The following is a 21661-nucleotide window of genomic DNA, read 5'->3' as shown; positions in this document are numbered from 1 at the left end:
AGTCTATCCGTTTTGGGAGGAGGAGGAGACAGGAGAAGCCACTACTTCTTGTCTGTTCTCAGGCTTCAGTGGTCTCTGCCTGTTGCCATGGTGAGAAGAAGAGATAGTCCACGAGAAGTAGTTCCTTCTAAACTCAGCCAGGGTTGGATGAATGGTGGACCTTTTCCTGTGGAGATGTAGTGTGAGCGAGAGCTGTAAGGCCTTCACTCCTCAGGCAATAGACGTTTTCATATTGATGAATTTCCGCCCACGATACTCTGCCAATGACCCTTCAACGTTGCTGAATTATTCTCAGTGTTTCTGAATTGTTCTGTGGCAGTGAATGTGCATATCAGATCGAAATGGAGGCTCTTGTGGACTCTTGGTGTGTTTTCCGAGCTTTTCTGGCAGCTCTGTGTTATTTTTGTAATTGAACGCCCACTCATGCACCTGTGGCTATTCCATGGCCTGTATATTATCCATTAACTACCCTGTTTCCATAACGACGATTCTAACGACAACCCCAAAGTAATGGGAAAGATAAGCACCATATCATTTTCAGATCTTATTTAGTGCTATACTCTTTCCATTCATTTGGGGTTGAAGCGTTTAGATGGATCGACACAATTGATGGCGTGAGACGTGGATTCGTCTTGACGTCTGGCAAACGTACATTTTTGACTGTAATATCCCTTGAAAGCTATTTGTGCTCTGTTTGTCCCGGTATCTGCTTAATCAGTGAAACTCAATGCCTCAGAGGTCTCTGTTAAAAATAACACATCGGGAAGAACAGTGGGATGCTGCTTAGTAACATGAGGTATTGTTGGCCTGAATAAGTGTCTGCTGAGCCTTTGAAGTGAAAAATGAATCACGAACTGAACTGTACCGTAATGGGGAAGCTATTGGGTTTCTCAACTCGTTCACGAAGTGAACTGTACCGTAATGGGGACGCTATTGGGTTTCTCAAATCATTCACAAACTGAACTGTACCGTAATGGGGACGCTATCGGGTTTCTCAACTCATTCACGAACTGAACTGTATTGTAATGGGGAAGCTATCGGGTTTCTCAACTCATTCACAAACTGAACTGTACCATAATGGGGAAGCTATCGGGTTTCTCAACTCATTCACAAACTGAACTGTACCATAATGGGGAAGCTATCGGGATTCTCAACTCATTCACAAACTGAACTGTACCATAATGGGGAAGCTATCGGGTTTCTCAGCTCATTCACAAACTGAACTGTACCATAATGGGGAAGCTATCGGGTTTCTCAACTCATTCACAAACTGAACTGTACCATAATGGGGAAGCTATCGGGTTTCTCTACTCATTCACAAACTGAACTGTACCATAATGGGGAAGCTATCGGGTTTCTCAACTCATTCACAAACTTAACTGTACCATAATGGGGAAGCAATCAGGTTTCTCAACTCATTCACAAACTAAACTGTACCGTAATGGGGAAGCTATCAAGCTATCGGGTTTCTCCACTCATTCACTAGGGCGCATTCTCACACTGTCTCCTTCATTTGTCTCTGTTTGTCTTCTCCCCCTCTTCCTTTATGTCTATGTATGTTTGTCTCCCCTCTCTCTCTCTCTCTCTCTCTCTCTCTCTCTACTCAGTGTCTCCTGAGCTGCTAGGGGTCCTGTCCTCCATTGCAGCCTTCATGGGCCTGATGGCTCTCTTTTTTCTTTACCTCAGCAACAAGCTGTCTGTGGAGAGCACAAGCGACCTGTCATGTCTGGACGACTATAGGCCAGACCAGCAAGGTAAACACGTCAAGGTGTTTAACATGCAAAGTCTGTAAACAGTTTGTTTATTGTTCAATAGGCCTGAGATCGTTTCTCGGACCAAGATTAAGCCTAGTTCTGGACTGAAAAGAATATTTTTCTACAGACATTTTAGCAAATTTATTAAAAAGAAAAAACAGAAATATCTTATTTACCTAAGTATTAAGACCCTTTGCTATGAGACTCAAAATGGAGCTCAGGTGCATTCTGTTTACATTGATCATCCTTGACAGGTTTCTACAACTTGATTGGAGTTCACCAGTGGTCAATTCAATTGATTGGACATGATTTGGAATGGCACACACCTGTCTATATAAGGTCCCACAATTGACAGTGCATGTCAGAGCAAAAATGAATTGTCTGTAGAGCTCCGAGACAGGATTGTGTCGAGGCACAGATCTGGGGAATGGTACCAAAAAATATCTTCAGCATTGAAGATCCCCAACAACACAGTGGCCTCCATCATTCTTATATGAAAGAAGTTTGGAACCACCAAGACTCTTCCTAGAACTGAGCCATTGGGGGAGAAGAGCCTTGGTCAAGGAGGTAACCAAGAACCCAATGGTCACTCTGACAGAGCTCTAGAGTTCCTCTGTGGAGATGGGAGAACCTTCCAGAAGGACAACCATCTCTGAAGAACTCCACCCATCAGTCCTTTATGGTAGAGTGGCCAGACGAAAGCCACTCCTCAGTAAAAGGCACATGACAGCCCGCTTGGAGTTTGCCAAAAGGCACCTAAAGACTCTCAGATGATGAGAAACAATATTCTCTGGTCTGATGAAACCAAGATTGAACTCTTTGGCCTGAATGCCAAGTGTCATGTCTGGAGGAAACCTGGCACCATCCCTACGGTGAAGCATGGGGGTGGCAGCATCATGCTGTGGGGATGTTTTTCAGTGGCAGGGTCAGGGAGACTAGTCAGGATCAACGCAAAGATAAACGGAGAAAAGTACAGAGAGATCCTTGATGAAAACCTGCTCCAGAGCGCTCAGGACCTATAGTCACTGCCAAAGGTGCTTCAACAAAGTATTGAGTAAAGGGTCTGAATACTTATGTAAATGTGTTACGGCTGTCGTCGAATTGAGACCAAGGTGCAGCGTGGAGGCGTACATTTTGAATTTATTTAAATGAACAACCCAAAAAAACAAGAAAGATAAACTACACGTAAATGAATGTAGCACTAAACCAGCAACTAAAAAAACCAAGATCCCACAACAGAAAGTGGGAAAAAGGAGACAACGAAAGATAGCTGCCTCTGATTGGGAACCATACTCGGCCAAAAACAAAGAAATAGACAACATAGAATGCCCACCCCAAATCACACCCTGACCTAACCAAACAGAGAAATAAAATGTCTCTCTAAGGTCAGGCCGTGACAGTACCCCTTCCCCCCCCCCACGCTGATCCCTCGGCTTCTGTGGAACCGGACCGTGGATTGTCGCCGGAGACAATCTGGACTGCAGCTCGTCGCTGAAGACTCTGGACTGCGGACCGTCGCTGGAGGCTCCGGACTGGGGACTGTCGCTGGAGGCTTCGGACTGGGGACCGTCGCTGGAGGCTTCGGACTGGGGACCGTCGCTGGAGGCTTCGGACTGGGGACCGTCGCTGGAGGCTTCGGACTGGGGACCGTCGCTGGAGGCTTCGGACCGGGGACAGTCGCTGGAGGCTTCGGACCGGGGACCATCGCTGGAGGCTCCGGACCGGGGACCGTCGCTACAGGCTCCGGGCCATGGATCATCACTGGAGGCTCCGGGCCATGGATCATCACTGGAGGCTTCGTACCATGGATTATCACTAGAGGCTCCGGGCCATGGATCATCACTGGAGGCTTCGGGCCTTGGATCATCCCTGGAGGCTTCATACGTGGAGCCGGAACAGGTCTCACCGGACTGAGGAGACGTACTGGCAGCCTAGTGAGTGGAGCTCCCACAACACATCCTGGCTGGATACCCACTCTAGCTTGGTGAGTGTGGAGAGCTGGTACCGGACGCACTGGGCTATGACAGCGCACTGGAGGCATAGTGCGTAGAGCCAGCGCAGGACACACTGGACCGTGGAGGCGCACCGGAGGTCTGGAGCGCAGAGCTGAAACAACTCGTCCTGGCTGGATACGTAGCCCGGCATGTGCAGGGAGCTGGAACAGGCCGCACTGGGTTGTGCTGGCGAATTGGGGATACCGTGCGTAGAGCTGGTGCAGGACAACCTGGGCCGAAGAGACGCACCGGAGGCCAGGAACGCTGAGCCGGCACAATCTCTCCTGGCTGAATGCCCACTCTAGCACGGCAACTGTGGGGAGCTTGCAGAGAGCGCACCGGGCTGGGGCTGCGCACCGAAGGCATGGTGAGCAGAACTGGATAACACGGTGCTTGACCAGTCACTCGCTCCCCATGGTAAATACGGGAAGTTGGCTCAGGTCTGAACCCTGACTCCGCCAATCTCCCCGTGTGGCCCCCCCCAAAAAATGTTTGGGGCTGCCTCTCGTGCTTGCTTCGTTGAGCCAACTCCTCGTAACGTCGCCGCTCCGCTTTAGCTGCCTCCATCTCTTCCTTCGGACGGCAATACTCTCAAGCCTGCGCCCAGGGTCCTTTCCCGTCTAAGATCTCCTCCTAGGTCCATTCCTCCTGACCACGCTGCTTGGTCCTTCTGTGGTGGGATCTTCTGTTACGGCTGTCGTCGGAATGAGACCAAGGTGCAGCATGGTAGGTGTACATTTTGAATTTATTTAAATGGTACAACCCAAAAAAAACAAGAAAGATAAACGACACGTAAAGTAATGTAGCGCTAAACCAGCAACTAACAAAAACAAGATCCCACAACAGAAAGTAGGAAAAAGGGCTGCCTAAGTATGATCCCCAATCAGAGACAACGAAAGATAGCTGCCTCTGATTGGGAACCATACTCGGCCAAAACAAAGAAATAGACAACATAGAATGCCCACCCCAAATCACACCCTGACCTAACCAAACAGAGAAATAAAACGTCTCTCTAGGGTCAGGGCGTGACAAAATGTAATATCAGTTTTTTTAAATACACATTTGCAAAACCTGTTTTTGCTTTATAATTTTGGGGTATTGTGTGAAGATTGATGAGGAAAAAATTGTGTTTAATCAATTTTGGAATACGGCTGTAATGCATCAAAATGTGGAAAAAGTCAAGAGGTCTGAATACTTTACGAATGCACTGTATATAATCTGACTAGCAATTTAAAACTCTCATAATCACTGTTGAGATGCATGCTTGTGGGTGAGAATGTTGTGAATATACATGATCCCTATTCCCAACCACAAATTGTCCTCCTCATACATGTATAAAGTGTAAGTCATTTAAGATAGTAATACCTTTCCCCACACACTCTCATGAACCAAATGTCCCTGCCAGAGCTGTCATTATGATATAATCTAGAACACACCAGACAGTGTGGAGAAGGACAGCAGCCCCAGCCATCAGCGAATCCAACCAACATGGCGTTCTTCAAGAGCTTCGGTCAGAACCTACCATCGGTCAGCATCTCCTCCATCTTGGATTCAGTCAGCAGCAGAGTGGACGACCTAGCCAGCGCTGTCACTGATGCCACCTACACCTACACGACCAGCTGACCGAGCTCAGCGACCAGGTCATCAAGAAGGTGCAGACAGAGGAGGAGGAGGCTGCTGATACGGCAGAGGGGGGCCAGGACAGCAAGGAAGGGAAGGCCCAGGAAGGGGTGGCCGAGTCAGTGAGGAGCAAAATCAAGAGGCAGGCTTCAGAGGCCTGCTCAAGCCTAACAGACTACAGCTCCAAGCTTAACCAATCCAGTGACTATGGTTTGAAGAACAACCAATCGAGTGAAGTGACCGCAGAGGACTATCTTCCAGCCCACTTGGAATGGGTGTGGAAAGACGGAGGCTGGCGAGCTGTAAAACCAGGGGAGAGTTCTGCGGGGGACAAGGAACCAGAAGACAAAAGGAAAAAGAAGGAGAAGAGGAAGGCGGAGAAGAAGGAGGAGGAGAGGCTGAAACAGGTGGAGGAAAAGGAAAATAGCCATGGGGAGACCATCAAGGAAGAGCCTGAAGATATAGAAACCAGCTTGTCCCCTAAAGAGAACCACACTGCTTGTCAGGACTACGAGGGCCAGAAAGAGGACAAATCCAATGGGGTCCACCAGAGTGACGACCATAGCGATCCACCACAGTCTCCTTGCCCTGAGGAAGAGTCGAGAGCATCCAAAACGAAAAAGAAGGGGGAAGCCGAAGAAGAGGAGAACGAGGTGAGCCCTGAGGGAGACAGAGAGCAGAATGAGACTGAAGCCGCTGTATCTCCCGCTTCTGAGGGAAAGAAGAAAGAGCGTGACGCGAAGAATAAGAAGGGGAAAGGGAAGAAAGAGAACAAGAAGAAGAAGAAGAGAGGGGATAAAGGTGAGAGGGTGTGCTGCTTCCCTCCAAATATCTCTGGATCTCTTCTTCTCTTCTACTCTTCATGTCTGTCTGTGACGTTAATTAACTGAAGTCATGGGTTCTAAAACTGAAAACAAATCCTATTTTAACAGTCATGGATGGATCCAAATACATCTGTCTGTAGCTGTCATGTTTACACTTTCACTTCTTTCTCCTCACAGATTTACCTATTTCTCTCAAATGAGTGTTGTAGATGTGATATCGTGGACACAAAGGAATAGCTTACCAGTTAGAAAAATGATACTTCTCTTCTCTGTCGTTCGGCTAAGATCAAGTGTAGTATCCATTCTTATCATTCTGCTATCTAATACATCCCCTAACTGGAGAACATGAAATACATTTGTGGAACAGGGTAAAAAAAAAAAATCCATCCTTTTTTTGCGAGGACACATCCTCTGTGGTCTGTGAGTGGAGATGTGTCTTATGTTGACTGATTGTGATGATGTACTATGATCTTGTGTGTGTATCTGTTTGTCCAGACCAGAGCTGCCCAGAACGTGGCTCTGAGGACGATAGTGAGGAGGACAGACCAGGGAGACACTCTGAATCCTCAGCCCAGCACAGAGCCTCAGTCTGGGATAACAGACAGAAACACAACAGCGACCACAGCAGTGAAGCCTCCATTGGACAAAGTGAGAAACTCATTGATGTGACAACATACATGCATGCACACATACACACACATCCGAGATGTTTACTAAGTCACAGATGAATCGTATCCATCACTCTGTTCCACAGCCAACAATATCCAGCGGATGAGACGGGGCTCCCCCCTCAACGAGAACCAGCCTCCCCCGTATCAGGACGAGGATAGACCGGTCCGGGTGTCTCTCTCGCGGTCGGAGGTAGGGGTTCTGGGGGAGTCGAACCCTGACGGCAATGGTACACGGCGCTCAAGCAAGGCCAGCGTTGACCAGGACACTGCGAGTTACCTCAACAAGGGCTATGATGAGGATGTACCTAGTGACAGCACTGCTGTCCTGGGACAAGAGGTGAGCTAGGACAAAGACACTCATGCACCAGACTGTTAGCATTTCCCATAGGACACTGTGTCACGCTAGCCGGGCATGCCGACACTACCTGAGCATGCTCACTGGCGTAGCACAAACTCCACAAGGCGGGGCAGGGGGGGGAATACACATGTCTCTCAAAAAGTATAGAATAGCTGGAAATTAGCTCAGGGATTCTTGAAAGTCGGGACAATCCTTGTCTGGCAGGGAAACTATATTTTATTATGTTGCATTATTTGAGCTTAAAATGTACATTTAGGGGAATGTTATAAGGAAAATATTGTTGAAAGAATTTTCTAAATACTTTCGATATATACAGTATATACTACCGTTCAAAAGTTTGGGGTCACTTTGAAATGTCCTTGTTTTTGAAAGAAAAGCAAAAAAAAATGCCCATTAAAATAACCTCAAATTTATCAGAAATACAGTGTAGACATTGTTAATGTTGTTAATGACTATTGGCTTTCTAGGCAGAGTTGCAAAGAAAAAGCCATATCTCAGCCTGACTTCAAATAAAAATAAAAGATTAAGATGGGCAAAAGAACACAGACACTGGACAGAGGAACTCTACCTTAAAGGCCAGCATCCCGGAGTCGCCTCTTCACTGTTGACGTTGAGACTGGTGTTTTGCGGGTACTATTTAATGAAGCTGCCAGTTGAGGACTTCTGTTTCTCAAACTAGACACTCTAATGTACTTTGTCCTCTTGCTCAGTTGTGCACCGGGGCCTCCCACTCCTCTTTCTATTCTGGTTAGAGCCAGTTTGCGCTGTTCTGTGAAGGGAGCGTTGTATGAGATCTTCAGTTTATTGGCAGTTTCTTGCATGGAATAGCCTTAATTTCTCAGAACAAGAATAGACTGACGAGTTTCAGAAGAAAGCGCTTTGTTTCTGGCCATTTTGAGCCTGTAATCGAACCCACAAATGCTGATGCTCCAGATACTCAACTAGTCTAAAGAAGGCAAGTTTGATTGCTTCTTTAATCAGAACCACAGTTTTCAGCTGTGCTAGCATATTTGCAAAAGGGTTTTCCAAAGATCAATTAGCCTTTTAAAATTATAAACTTGGATTAGCTAACACAATGTGCCATTGGAACACAGGAGTGATGGTTGCTGATAGTGGGCCTCTGTACGCCTATGTAGATATTCCATACAAAATCTGCCGTTTCCAGTTACAATAGTCATTATTTTAATGGACAAAACATGTACTTTTCTTTCAAAAACAAGAACATTTCTAAGTGAGCCCAAACATTTGAATGGTAGTGTGTGTGTATGTATGTGTATATATACACACACACATATACATAAAGTTGATGTCGGAAGTTTACATAAACCTTAGCCAAATACATTTAAACTCAGTTTTTAACAATTCCTGACATTTAATCCTAGTAAAAATTGCCTGTCTTAGGTCAGTTAGGATCACTACTTTATTTTAAGAATGTGAAATGTCTGAATAATAGTAGAGAGAATTATTTATTTAATCTTATATTTCTTTCATCACATTCCAAGTGGGTCAGAAGTTTACATACACTCATTTCTACAAGCTTCTCACAATAAGTTGGGTGCATTTTGGCCCATTCCTCCTGACAGAGCTGGTGTAACTAAGTCAGGTTTGTAGGCCTCCTTGCTCACACACGCTTTTTCAGTTCTGCCCACAAATGTTCTATGGGATTGAGGTCAGGGCTTTGTGATCACCACTCCAATACCTTGACTTTGTTGTCCTTAAGCCATTTTTCCACAACTTTGGAAGTATGCTTGGGGTTATTGTCCATTTGGAAGACCCATTTGTGACCAAGCTTTAACTTCCTGACTTATGTCTTGAGATGTTGCTTCAATATATCCACATAATTGTACCTCCTCACGATGCCATCTATTTTGTAAAGTGCACCAGTCCCTCCTGCAGCAAAGCATCCCCACAACATGATGCTGACACCCCCGTGCTTCACAGTTGGAATGGTGTTCTTCGACTTGCAAGCCTCCCACTTTTTCCTCAAAACATAACGATGGTCATTATGGCTGAACAGTTCTATTTTTTTTCATCAGACCAGAGGACATTTCTCCAGAAAGTGCTATCTTTGTCCCCATGTGCAGTTGCAAACCTTAGTCTGGCTATTTTATGGCGGTTTTGGAGCAGAGGCTTCTTCCTTGCTGAGCGGCCTTTCAGGTTATGTCGATATAGGACTCGTTTTACTGTGGATATAGATACTTCACAAGGTCCTTTGCTGTTATTCTGGGATTAATTTACACTTTTCACACAAAAGTACGTTCATCTCTATGGGACAGATCGCGTCTCCTTCCTGAGCGATATGACGGCTGCGTGGTCCCATGGTGTTTATACTTGCGTACTATTGTTTGTACAGATGAACGTGGTACCTTCAGGCATTTGGAAATTGCTCCCAAGGATGAACCAGACTTCTGGAGGTCTTCAGTTTTTTTTCTGAGGTCTTGGCTGATTTCTTTTGATTTTCCCATGATGTCAAGAAAAGAGGCACTGAGTTTGAAGGTAGGCCTTGAAATACATCCACAGGTATACCTCCGATTTACCCAAATGATGTCAATTAGTCTATCAGAAGCTTCTAAAGCCATGACATAATTTTCTGGAATTTTCCAAGCTGTTTAAAGGCACAGTCAACTTAGTGTATGTATACTTCTGACCCACTGGAATTGTGATACAGTGAATTATAAGTGAAATAATCTGTCTGTGAACAATTGTTGAAAAATGACTTGTGTCTTGCACAAAGTAGATGTCCTAACCGACTTGCCAAAACTATAGTTTGTTAACAAGAAATTTGTGGAGTGGTTGAAAAAACGAGTTTTAATGACTCCAACCTAAGTGTATGTAAACTTCCGACTTCAACTGTATATATATACTCATATATATATACAGTATATAAAAATGGCAATAATTAACATTTACTGAAAAATTATATAATGTAGTTTCTTTCAAACGCCCTCTGTGACATTAAAAAATAATTTTCTCAAAACTATGATTCATAAAAGATGTGTGGAGATTTGGTCAGATTTGTAAAACATCCGGAAAGAGCAGGATCAGTTATCATAAGGACCCCTTATTCATGTCCTCATTACATGCAGTGCAACATGACCACTCATGGTCTGTAAAGTAAAGGTTTTATTGGTATTCCATATTTTACAAGTGTTTGTATTGAACTTTTATTTGTAGAGGCAAAAATCTGTTTTGAGAATCTGTTGTCAACTCCGTAAGTGGCTTGTCAACTACGTCACTGATGGCAATCCCCTCAATATCATGAAAAAATATTTCTATCACTGTTCTTCAGTATATGCTCAAACAATGGAAGCATTTGCTGTGCTAGACCTGTTTGCTTAATAAATGTTTTTTAAATGTTTTAAATCTAGAAAAAGATGCCAAAATGCTTAAGAAATTTGCCCTGGTGCATTTAATAGTGCTATAAAACAAAAATGAGTTTGGAGATTTGTATGACATATTTGATCAAGGCCTGTAAACACTTGCTGGTGAAATGCCTTTTATAGTGTCTGACGGAGTTGACAGAAATCCATATAGTTGCATTTTATGAGAAATAACATGGTGTGAAAGCTAATGCTTTGATCTATCAAAATATGTATTTCACATTTTGTTAATATTAAGACAAATATGTGTGGAAGATTATCCTGTCTTTCCAGAATCGCTTAGCTTGCTTGTACCTTGTGGTTTTATGCATTAAAATTAATCTTATCATTCTCTCTCTCTCTCCCTCCCTCTCTCTCTCTCCCCCTCTCTCTCTCTCTCTCTCTCTCTCTTCCCCCCCTCTCTCTCTCTCTCTCCCCCTCTCTCTCTCTCTCCCCCTCTCCCCCCTCTCTCCTCTCCCCCCCTCTCCCCCCCCCTTTCCCCCTACCTCTCTCTCTCACAAGATGGTTCACCATCCCATCTGCCCTTCACCCAGTGCTCTAAGGGACCATATCTACCCTCACTCTGTGATGTCATAGATGAGGACTGACTAACAGAATCATGCATTAAAATGCATATTTTCATTATCTCTCTCCCTCTCACCCCTTTCCCCTCACTCACAGGATGGTTCACCCTCCCAGCTCCCCGGTGGCTATGAGCCCGAGCCACTGGCTAAGTACGGCACGCTGGACGTGGCCTTCGAGTATGACTCGGGCAAGCAACATCTCGCCGTCACTGTCACTGCGGCAACCGACATCCCCGTGCTCAAACAGACAGGCAACATCGCGTGGCAGGTGAAAACACTTTACTGTTGTACTTGTCTTACTTGCTCTCACACGTAAACATATTTTCTCACTAGCACTGATTTTGCTACTAGTGTTTATTTTCCAAGAAAGTTTTACTTGCAATGATTGTGATATGTGATTGTACCTACTACCTTAGTTGCCAGCACTGACTGCAAGTCACCCTGGATGAGAGCATCTGCTTCAGCTTAAGTTGCGGTGAATTATACAAAAAGAGAGATAATACATTAGAAGACATTATGAAGGCTCATGCATGCCTACAGCAAGCTATAAAGCATTCTACCAAACTATCCTCCTGGAGATCTACCACCTGTAGGTTTTTACTCCAACCTTAATTTAGAACACCTTATTCTACTTGTTAGCCGTTCACCAAGACCTAACTAGCTGAATCAGGTATATTAGGTGAGGTTTGGACTGGAAACCTACAGAACGATAGTTCTCCAGGAAGAGGTTTGGGCAGCTCTGCTTTAAGTAAAGTGCTACCTACAGTGCATTCGGAAAGTATTCAGACCCCTGGATTTTTTCCACATTTTGTGACGTTTCAGCCTTATTCTAGAATTGATTCAATATAAACATTTCCTCATCAATCTACACGCAATGCCCCATAATGACAAAGCAAAAACCGTTTTTTTTAAATGTTGTGAATTTATATTAAAAAACAAACAGAAATACCTTATTTACATAAGTATTCAGAACTTTTGCTATGCGACTCAAAATTAAGCAAAGCTGCATCCTGTTTCCATTGATCATCCTTGATGTTTCTACAACTTGACTGGAGTCCACCTGAGGTACATTCAATTGATTGGAAATTATTTGGAAAGGCACACACCTGTCTATATAAAGGTCCCGCAGTTCACAGTGCATGTCAGAGCAAAAACAAAGCCATTAGGTCAAAGGAATTGTCCGTAGAGCTCCGAGACAGGATTGTGTCGAGGCACAGATCTGGGGAAGGTGCCAAAAGATTTCTGCAGCATTGAAGGTCCCCAAGAACATAGTGGAATTCAACATTCTTAAATGCAAGAAGTTTGGAACCACTAAGACTCTTCCTAGAGCTGGCTACCTGGCCAAACTGAGCAATCAGGGGAGAAGGGCCTTTGTCAACTAGGTGACCAAGAACCCGATGGTCACTCTGATAGAGCTCCAGAGTTTCTCTGTGGAGATGGGAGAACCTTCCAGAAGAACAACTATCTCTGCAGAACTCCACCAATCAGGCCTTTAAGACTCTCAGACTATGAGAAACAAGATTCTCTGGTCTGATGAAACCAAGATTGAACTCTTTGGCCTGAATGCCAAGTGTCATGTCTGGAGGAAACCTGGCACCATCCCTACGGTGAAGCATGGGGGTGGCAGCATCATGCTGTGGGGATGTTTTTCAGTGGCAGGGACTGGGAGACTAGTCAGGGAAAGATGAACGGAGCAAAGTACAGAGAGATCCTTGATGAAAACTGTTGTGTCTGTGACTATCATTAATGTGAAGACTGGTATTTTATCAAATCAATTCTCTGTGTAATTATTATTATTATGTGATTTAAAGTACTCATGTATACTTTAATTAACTAAGAAGTCGGGGCACCATGGAAAAATGTTTATAGTGTCTCTATTTCCCGAATCGACTCTTAGATATTTTCATAACAAAACAGTCGCTTATTAATGAATTGTACCTCATCAGTTCTCATTACTGAACGTAGCAATCCCTTGGATATCTGCACGAACCCTAGCATAAATTATGAATCAGCGATATACAAATTGGCTTTATTATTTATTTACTAACTAACTAATCAAATCACAGAAAAACATGAAAACACACGCAATTAGTTAATACGTGGGGTACTGCATGATACAAAGAAAAAGTCCCTAGCGGACAAAACCGATATGACGGCTTGGAAAGGGGGTGTGGACCACTCAAGAGCATGAAACTCATTGCTGATAACTACACTCATAGAAATTGCTAATACTTTACATGAACGACCACTCATTGGAAAAATTTGGAAGCAATTTACATATTTACGAGCGTATGTCTTGTCTCTCTCTGGGGTCGCCGGTCCATCTGCTGGAGAGAGTTGACAGAAAAGTCTCTGGTTGTGTTCCCCAGAACTCGTTCTGTCGTAGTTGTTATAATGGATACTTCAGAGTCCCATTCGGAAATCGTTTTTTTATCAGATTCGTTTTACCAAACTAAAGTATTTAAACAGCTGCATTCTGAATAATTATTCTTTTGTTTGTAGATTTCTTTGCCATTTCAACGTGGGAATGATCTCCACGTTCTCTGGTCTTGTCCTCTGGTAGAGTTGTAGTTTGAACCACTTCACACACTAGCGTCACCAGGCATGTTTTGGTCTTAGGAATTCAACCGTTTGCAACCTTAGCTTACACCGTGGTTTGCGTGGTCTACGTGGTCTACTGTGAATTGTGCCACAGGGGCTTTTATTCTTGAGTAGAAAAGGGCCGTCTCATCATGTTTGTGCCCACTTGGGCATGGCTACTGACTGTGCATAAGTTACCATAAAACAACCAATTCTCATTTAGAAGACTATATCACATTATCTTTCCAAAAGTATTCTTTTACTTATTCATCCATCTTATACAACATTCAGAAGTAAACCTGACGGGGGGCCACAATATACACCCAAAAGACCACATCGTGACAGCACTCAGGACCTCAGACTGGGCTGAAGGTTCACCTTCCAACAGGACAACGACCCTAAGCACACAGCCAAGACAACGCAGGAGTGGCTTCGGGTACAAGTCTCTGAATGTCCTTGAGTGGCCCGGCCAGAGCCCGGACTTGAACCCGATCGAACATCTCTGGAGTAACCTGAAAATAGCTGTGCAGCAACACTCCCCATCAAACCTGACAGAGCTTGAGAGGATCTGCAGTAAAGAATGGGAGAAACTCCCCAAATACAGGTCTGCCAAGCTTGTAGCGTCATACTCAAGACTGTAATTGCTGCCAAAGTTGCTTCAACAAAGTACTGAGGAAAGGGTCTAAATACTTATGTAAATGTGATATTTAAGTTATTTTTCTTTTTATACATTTGCAAACATTTCTAAAAACCTGTTTTTGCTTTGTCATTATGAGGTATTGTGTGTAGATTGATGAGGGGGAAATAACAATTGAATCTATTTTAGAATACGGCAATAACGTAACAATGTGTAAAAAGTCAAGGGGTCTGAATACTTTCCGAATGCACTGTATGTAGGTACACCTGGTATTACTGCCCACTAAGAAGCAGCGGGCCAAGACGGGGGTGCAGAGGGGGCCGTGCCCAGTGTTCACAGAGACCTTCCGCTTCTCCCGGGTGGAGCAGGAGGCACTGGCGGACCACGCCGTCCGGTTCCGCCTCTACAGCGTCAGGAGGATGAAGAAGGAGAAGGTTTGGGGGAAAAAACAAGCATGTATGCAATAATTCTTGTAAGTCACTTTGGATAAAAGCATCTGCTAAATGGCATATCTTATTATATTATTATTTATGTTAGGTGTTGGGCGAGAAGGTTTTCTATTTGACTAAACTCAACCTGCAGGGCAAGATGGCGCTGCCCGTTACACTGGAGCCTGGCACTGCACTAATGGTGAGTGACTGCGAAGATAGGGGTAAAAAGGGGTGTGTGTATGTTTGTTTTACTATACTTGTGAGGACCAGAAAAGAGAATTCGGACAAGTGAGGACATTTGTCCGGTCCTAAAAAAGGAAAAGGATTAGGTTTAGGAGTTAGGGTTAGGTTAGGTTTAGGGAAAATAGGATTTTGAATGGGCATCAATTGTTGGTCCCCAATTTAGTGTAGTAATACACAACTGTGTGTCTGTGTATGTGGTAGGGGTCTGTTTGTGCAATTTCTTGCCAATAAGATATAACCTGATTTGTATGATGTCCACTTAGATAAATAATCTTGCCATTTTTCCTATTTTGTTGCCTTACAACCTGGAATTAAAATAGATTTTTTGGGGGGTTTGTATCATTTGATTTACACAACATGCCTACCACTTAGAGGATGCAAATAATTTTTATTGTGAAACAAACAAGGAATGAAACAGAAAACAGAAACCTTGAGTGTGCATAACTATTCACCCCCCCAAAGTCAATACTTTGTAGAGCCACCTTTTGCAGCAATTACAGCTGCAAGTCTCTTGGGGTATGTCTCTATAAGATTGGCACATCTAGCCACTGACATTTTTGCCCATTCTTCAAGGCAAAACTGCTCCAGCTCCTTCAAGTTGGATGGGTTATCAATTGGATGTAGGTCTGGGCTTTGACTTGGCCATTCCAAGACATTTAAATGTTTCAACCTTAAACCACCCGAGTGTTGCTTTAGCAGTATTCATAGGGTCATTGTCCTGCTGGAAGGTGAACCTCCGTCCCAGTCTCAAATCTCTGGAAGACTGAAACAGGTTTCCCTCAAGAATTTCCCTGTATTTAGCACCATCCATCATTCCTTCAATTCTGACCAGTTTACCCTGCTGATGAAAAACATCCCCACAGCATGATGCTGCCACTACCATGCTTCACTGTGGGAATGATGAGAGGTGTTGGGTTTGCACCAGACATAGCATTTTCCTTGATGGCCAATAAACTCAATTTTAGTCTCATCTGACCAGAGTACCTTCCATATGTTTGGGGAGTCTCCCACATGCCATTTGGCGAACACCAAACATATTTCCTTATTTTTTTCTTTAAGCAATGGCTTTTTTTCTGGCCACTCTTCTGTAAAGCCCAGCTCTGTGGAGTGTACAGTTTAACGTGGTCCTATGGACAGATACTCCAATCTCCGTTGTGGAGCTTTGCAGCTCCTTCAGGGTTATCTTTGGTCTCTTTGTTTTCTCTCTGATTAATGCCCTCCTTGCCTGGTCTGTAAGTTTTGGTGGGCGGCCCTCTCTTGGCAGGTTTGTTGTGGTGCCATATTGTTTCCATTTTTTTAATAATGGATTTAATGGTGCTCCGTGGGATGTTCAAAGTTTCTGATATTTTTTTATAACCCAACCCTGATCTGTACTTCTCCACAACTTTGTCCCTGACCTGTTTGGAATGCTCCTTGGTCTTCATGGTTTCGCTTGCTTGGTGGTGCCCCCTGCTTAGTGGTGTTGCAGACTCTGAGGCATTTCAGAACAGGTGTGGGTGTGTGTGTGTGTGTGTGTATATATATATATACACACACACACAGTGCCTTGCGGAAGTATTCGGCCCCCTTGAACTTTGCGACCTTTTGCCACATTTCAGGCTTCAAACAAAGATATAAAACTGTCTTTTTTGTGTGAAGAATCAACAACAAGTGGGAAACAATCATGAAGTGGAACGACATTTATTGGATATTTCAAACTTTTTTAACAAATCAAAAACTGAAAAATTGGGCGTGCAAAATTATTCAGCCCCCTTAAGTTAATACTTTGTAGCGCCACCTTTTGCTGTGATTACAGCTGTAAGTCGCTTGGGGTATGTCTATCAGTTTTGCACATCGAGAGACTGAAATTTCTACATCTTTTAGCTGGCTATACGAACCTACCATCTATCTAAACTTTTAGTAATTATGGTCGGATTACTGACCGGGGCCCCCATTGATTTTGTTAGTTACGCTCACTCAGATATCATATTAATACATGTCTGCAAACATTTCTCTCCACCCTATGGTAAAATGTGTAGAATTGCATGAAATTAGCTGTAAAACTGCACATTCTTGCCCCATGGCAAGTAGAATTGCATGAAATTAGTAATAAAATGACTAAATCTTCTCTTCGCTCCATAGCAAAATGTGTACAATTGCAGCAAACGTTCTTTAAAACTGCAACATTTTCTCTACACCCCATGGCAAAATGTGTAGAATTGCAGTAAATTATCTCTAAAACTTCTCTCTCCTCTGTGAAGAGAGAGGCTGCTAAAATGTTTTGCTCGCAAGGCTAAGGCCAGCTCTGACTGCATGTGTGGGTATGGATGTGGGTACACTGACCGGCGAGCCACTGCGGCTTCTCATGAGTTTCGATTGTTTGTTTGCTCCCACCCATCAAAGTTGCCCATCTACACTCAAAGGTGATGGACTGAGAGATCAGCCAATTAAAACCAGTGGTTGTTTTGTGCTCTCCTGTGGCGCTTGAAAACCAGACGAGAGAGCCGGCTGCTTTAGACAAAGCATAGTCTCACCCAATCCAAGCCATTCAGTTGCATTGTACTAATTCCTACCTGCCTCTAACTCTGCATGTGGTGTTGTCCATCCTCTCCTTTCTCCCTACAGGGCTGTGGGTCGTTGGTGAGTGTGTCCCGTAGTGCAGGGGCTCTATCCTACCGTTCTGCCGGGGACTCCTCACCAGAAATTCTACTGGGCCTCATCTACAACGCCACCACTGGTAGGCTCTCTGCAGAGGTCATCCAGGGTAGCCACTTCAAAAACACAGCCTCAGACAAACCTCCCAGTGAGTGGACAAATAAAACGTGTCTATTTTCCTGTTGTGTCTGTGATAATGTTTTGGAGTAGTTGGGTAGCTTAGCATTCAAATCCATAGAACTGAATACCTGTTCTTATTCCTATTTTTGTGTCTACCAGCTATTTACTTCAGTCGTCATACGGTCTTCTCTCTTCTTTCCTCCCTCTGTGTGGTGTCCCCCAGGTGGTCTGTTCTGTTGTATGAAACAGTTCATCGGGGGACAACTTTACATCATGAGAGGTGAGCCCACTGCTATCAATCCATGTACCTCTATCTATACCAGAGTCACTGTCTGTTCCTCTCTGGGTCTACTGATAATGTTGGGAAAGGGGGATACCTAGTTGTCAGTTGTACAACTGAAATGTGTCTTCCGCATTTAACCCAATCCCTCTACATATTGTATCGTGAAAAATAACCCCAAAAAATGGCTGGTATCAAAAAGCAATTCGTATTCTATTGTGGGTCAACACAATTGTTTTTATTTTTTATTTTACTAGGTTAGTCTCGTTGAGATTAACAATCACTTTTACAAGAGACCTGGCCAAAATAGCAGCACACAAAGTTGGATGCATTTTCAACATAAAACAACGCAATACAGTTTAAAAACATGAATTTACACATTGAACAGCAAGATGTATTTGGAAAGCGTGGTGCGACTAGGGGTCAAAACAACCCCCCCCCCCCACACACTTTATTTTCCATCGTAGTGTTTAACCTAGCTTTAAACCCATTTAAAGGGACGGGCTCCTGTTATTTCACAACCCTTTGAAGCTCGTTCCAGGTCAAAGAGGCAGAGAACTGGAAAGCTTTTTACCATAGCTCTGTACGGCCTGAGGCACAATCAACAAAACACAGTCCGGTGAGCGCAAGCAATAGTTTGTCTGTCGGACAATGTAGTTACGTAGCACAAGTAAAATGGTAGCTGGCTATCTATATATATATATATAAACCTACCAATGATTCAATCTCAGAAGAGCTAAGGAGTTCCAGCCCACTCTCGCAGAACGTAGTGATGAGTGAGGGCTTTGGAGTTAGTAACAAACTTCAACGCCCCATGGTACACAGTCCAGCATATGTACTGATGCAACAGGGGCATACATATACAAGATATCACCAGAATCACTTACAGGCACGAAACAATGGAATTACAATAGACTATACATGACTTGAAGATCTTCTTCTGCAATACGCCATTTTGTATTATTCTCCACTAGATGGCAGCCTCTCACCATCGTCCTCCTCCCTCCTTTTTCTCCCTCCCTTCCCCAGACACCTATGTGAAGCTGACCATGCTCGACTCCAAGGGCAAGGAGATGTCCAAGTGCAAGACGTCAGTTTGCCGCGGCCAGCCCAACCCCACTTACAAGGAGACCTTTGTCTTCCAGGTGAGGGAGGGAAGAGATAAAATAATACATTTTGCATACATGGACCCTGTTACAACCCACCCCATCTCTCGTCTTCCAGGTGGCCCTCTTCCAGCTGTCCGAGGTCTCCCTGGTGGTGTCCGTGTACAGCCGGAGGAGCAGCATGAAGGCCAGGGAGAGGGTGGGCTGGGTGTCCCTGGGGCTCAACAGCACCGGAGAGGAACAGCAGGCCCACTGGAGCCAGATGAAGGAGGCCGGGGGACAGCAGGTGTGCAACTGGCACGCGCTCTTGGAATCTTGAACAGGTCTTTATGAGAATCACAAGATTTCATCTCAATGACACAGGAGGAGAAATACAGAGCCAGAGGAAGATTATAGGGTATCTTGATCTCGGTGTTGAAAGGGGATTGGTTCCTTGACCTTCCGTCAGAGATGCAGACGAGGAACCATCTACCAATGCTATGCATATGAACCTGGAATGGGATGTGTGTGAGGGTGCAGCGCTATGAGGCATGTGGATTCCACATGGAGTCGCTGTTCATTAAGTGCTGCTTTAAATACCCTTTAATATGTAAAAGAGCCACTTGACCTGAGAAAGACTGACTGGTTCTATGCAATGACTTCCTGCTCCTATCAGACTGATCTTTTAATACAACAGCTGATAAACCTCAGTTATGAACTGGTCCTGAAATGGACGAAACTGCTACTGAAATGAACACAGCGGGTCCTGATCCAGTCTCTGATTGATGCCAATTTTGTGTAATTCATTTCCCATATTCGGGTCCATAATAATATTTTTTGCATGTAATTGTTTACAGAAGATGATCAAAATACGACCATACATATCTCGTACAATGGACCATTTTCATCCTGAACCGAGGACCAAAGAGTGTGTGGAAGAACAACGACCAAAACAAGCCAGCCCCCTCACATTCTTCTGGAGTTGTACTGGCCATAGAAATAGAATTACAAGAAGGGGAAAAGCCCCTCAGACCACTGCAATTTAAATGATACAATCATGGATTCACTCAATATGGCCGAAATGTTAATTATATTTCTAATGGTACTGACTTCTAATAACACCAGCATCAGTCATTTCTCAAAAGACGCTCACAGCCATTGGTAACAGGTATGATGTTACCATGACTGTTAAAGCCAGCTGGGCCTGTTACGTGCTGTAACAACTATGCTAACAAGCTATGCTTATTTTTACACTTTGTTACATTCACGTGACATTATGCAACATCCATTTGACTGATTTGTAATTTTTATTTTTGGGGTTTCTTTTGACAGCCGTTTCATCTCCCGTTGTAATGAGTGTATTATCTTGCATGTGTTCAAGAACACAAAATACAAAGTACATCTTCAGAATCACATTTAGCATCATTTGAGAATTTTTGTGGCTCACTGAATCAGACAACTCTGTAACCAACACCATCCTTATAAAAGACCCATCACCTTTCGTGTGGAAGCTACAGTGCCTTCAGAAAGTTCACACCCCTTTTTCCACGTTTTGTTTTTACAGCCTGAATATTAAATATATTTTTTTGTCACTGGCCTACACACAATACCCCATAATGTCAGTGGAAATTGTAAATTTAAAAAAAAAAAAAAAAAAATGACTGAAATATCTTGAGTCAATAAGTATTCAATCCCTTTATGGCAAGCCTAAAAATGTTCAGGAGTAAATTTGTGCTTAACAAGTCACATGTGTGCAATAATAGTGTAACATATTTTTGAATGACTACCTCATCTCTGTACCCCACACATACATATAATTGTAAGGTCCCTTGCAAAGAAGGGCACCTTTTGGTAGACAATAATTGAATATCACTCTGATCATGGTGAAGTTATGAATTACACTTTGGATGGTGTATCAATACACCCAGTCACTAAAGATACAGGCATCCTTCCTAACTCAGTTGCCGGAGAGGAAGGAAACAGCACAGGGATTTCACAATGAGGCCAATGGTGACTTTAAAACAGTTACAGAGTTGAATGGCTGTAATAGGAGAAAACTGAGGATGGACCAACAACATTGTAGTTACTCCACAATACTAACTTAAATGACAGAGTGAAAAGAAGCCTGTACACATTTCAAATATTCAAAAACATGCATCCGGTTTGCAACAAGGCACTAAAGTAATACTGCAAAAAAAAATCCAAAGCAATGAACTTTTTGTCCTGAATACAAAGCGTTAGGTTTGGGGAAAATCACTTTACTGAGTACCACTCTCCATATTTTCAAGCTCAATGGTGGCTGCATCATGTTATGGGTACGCTTGTAATCAATAAGGACCGGGGAGGTTTCCAGGATAAAAACTAAACGGAATGGAACGAAGCACAGGCAAAAATCCTAGAGGTAAACCTGGTTCAGTCTGCTTCACCATTCAGCAGGACAATAACCTAAAACACAAAGCCAAATCTACACTGGAGTTGCTTACCAAG

General features: G+C 43.8%; 1 non-coding gene and 1 pseudogene across 1 annotated transcript; both read left to right on the top strand.

The window, feature by feature from the left end:
* Positions 1-5639: 5639 nt before the first annotated feature.
* LOC139415276 (synaptotagmin-14-like) lies at positions 5640-19514 on the top strand (annotated as a pseudogene).
* Positions 6453-6637, top strand: LOC139415706 (U2 spliceosomal RNA). The gene has a single exon (XR_011634982.1). It is a non-coding gene; the product is annotated as a U2 spliceosomal RNA (small nuclear RNA).
* Positions 19515-21661: the final 2147 nt, after the last annotated feature.

This window comes from Oncorhynchus clarkii, chromosome 8, assembly GCF_045791955.1.
Source record: "Oncorhynchus clarkii lewisi isolate Uvic-CL-2024 chromosome 8, UVic_Ocla_1.0, whole genome shotgun sequence".
In the NCBI taxonomy this organism is placed as follows: domain Eukaryota; kingdom Metazoa; phylum Chordata; class Actinopteri; order Salmoniformes; family Salmonidae; genus Oncorhynchus; species Oncorhynchus clarkii.
The sequence above is the reverse complement of the archived record's forward strand: the minus strand, read 5'-3'. Positions and strand labels throughout refer to the sequence as shown.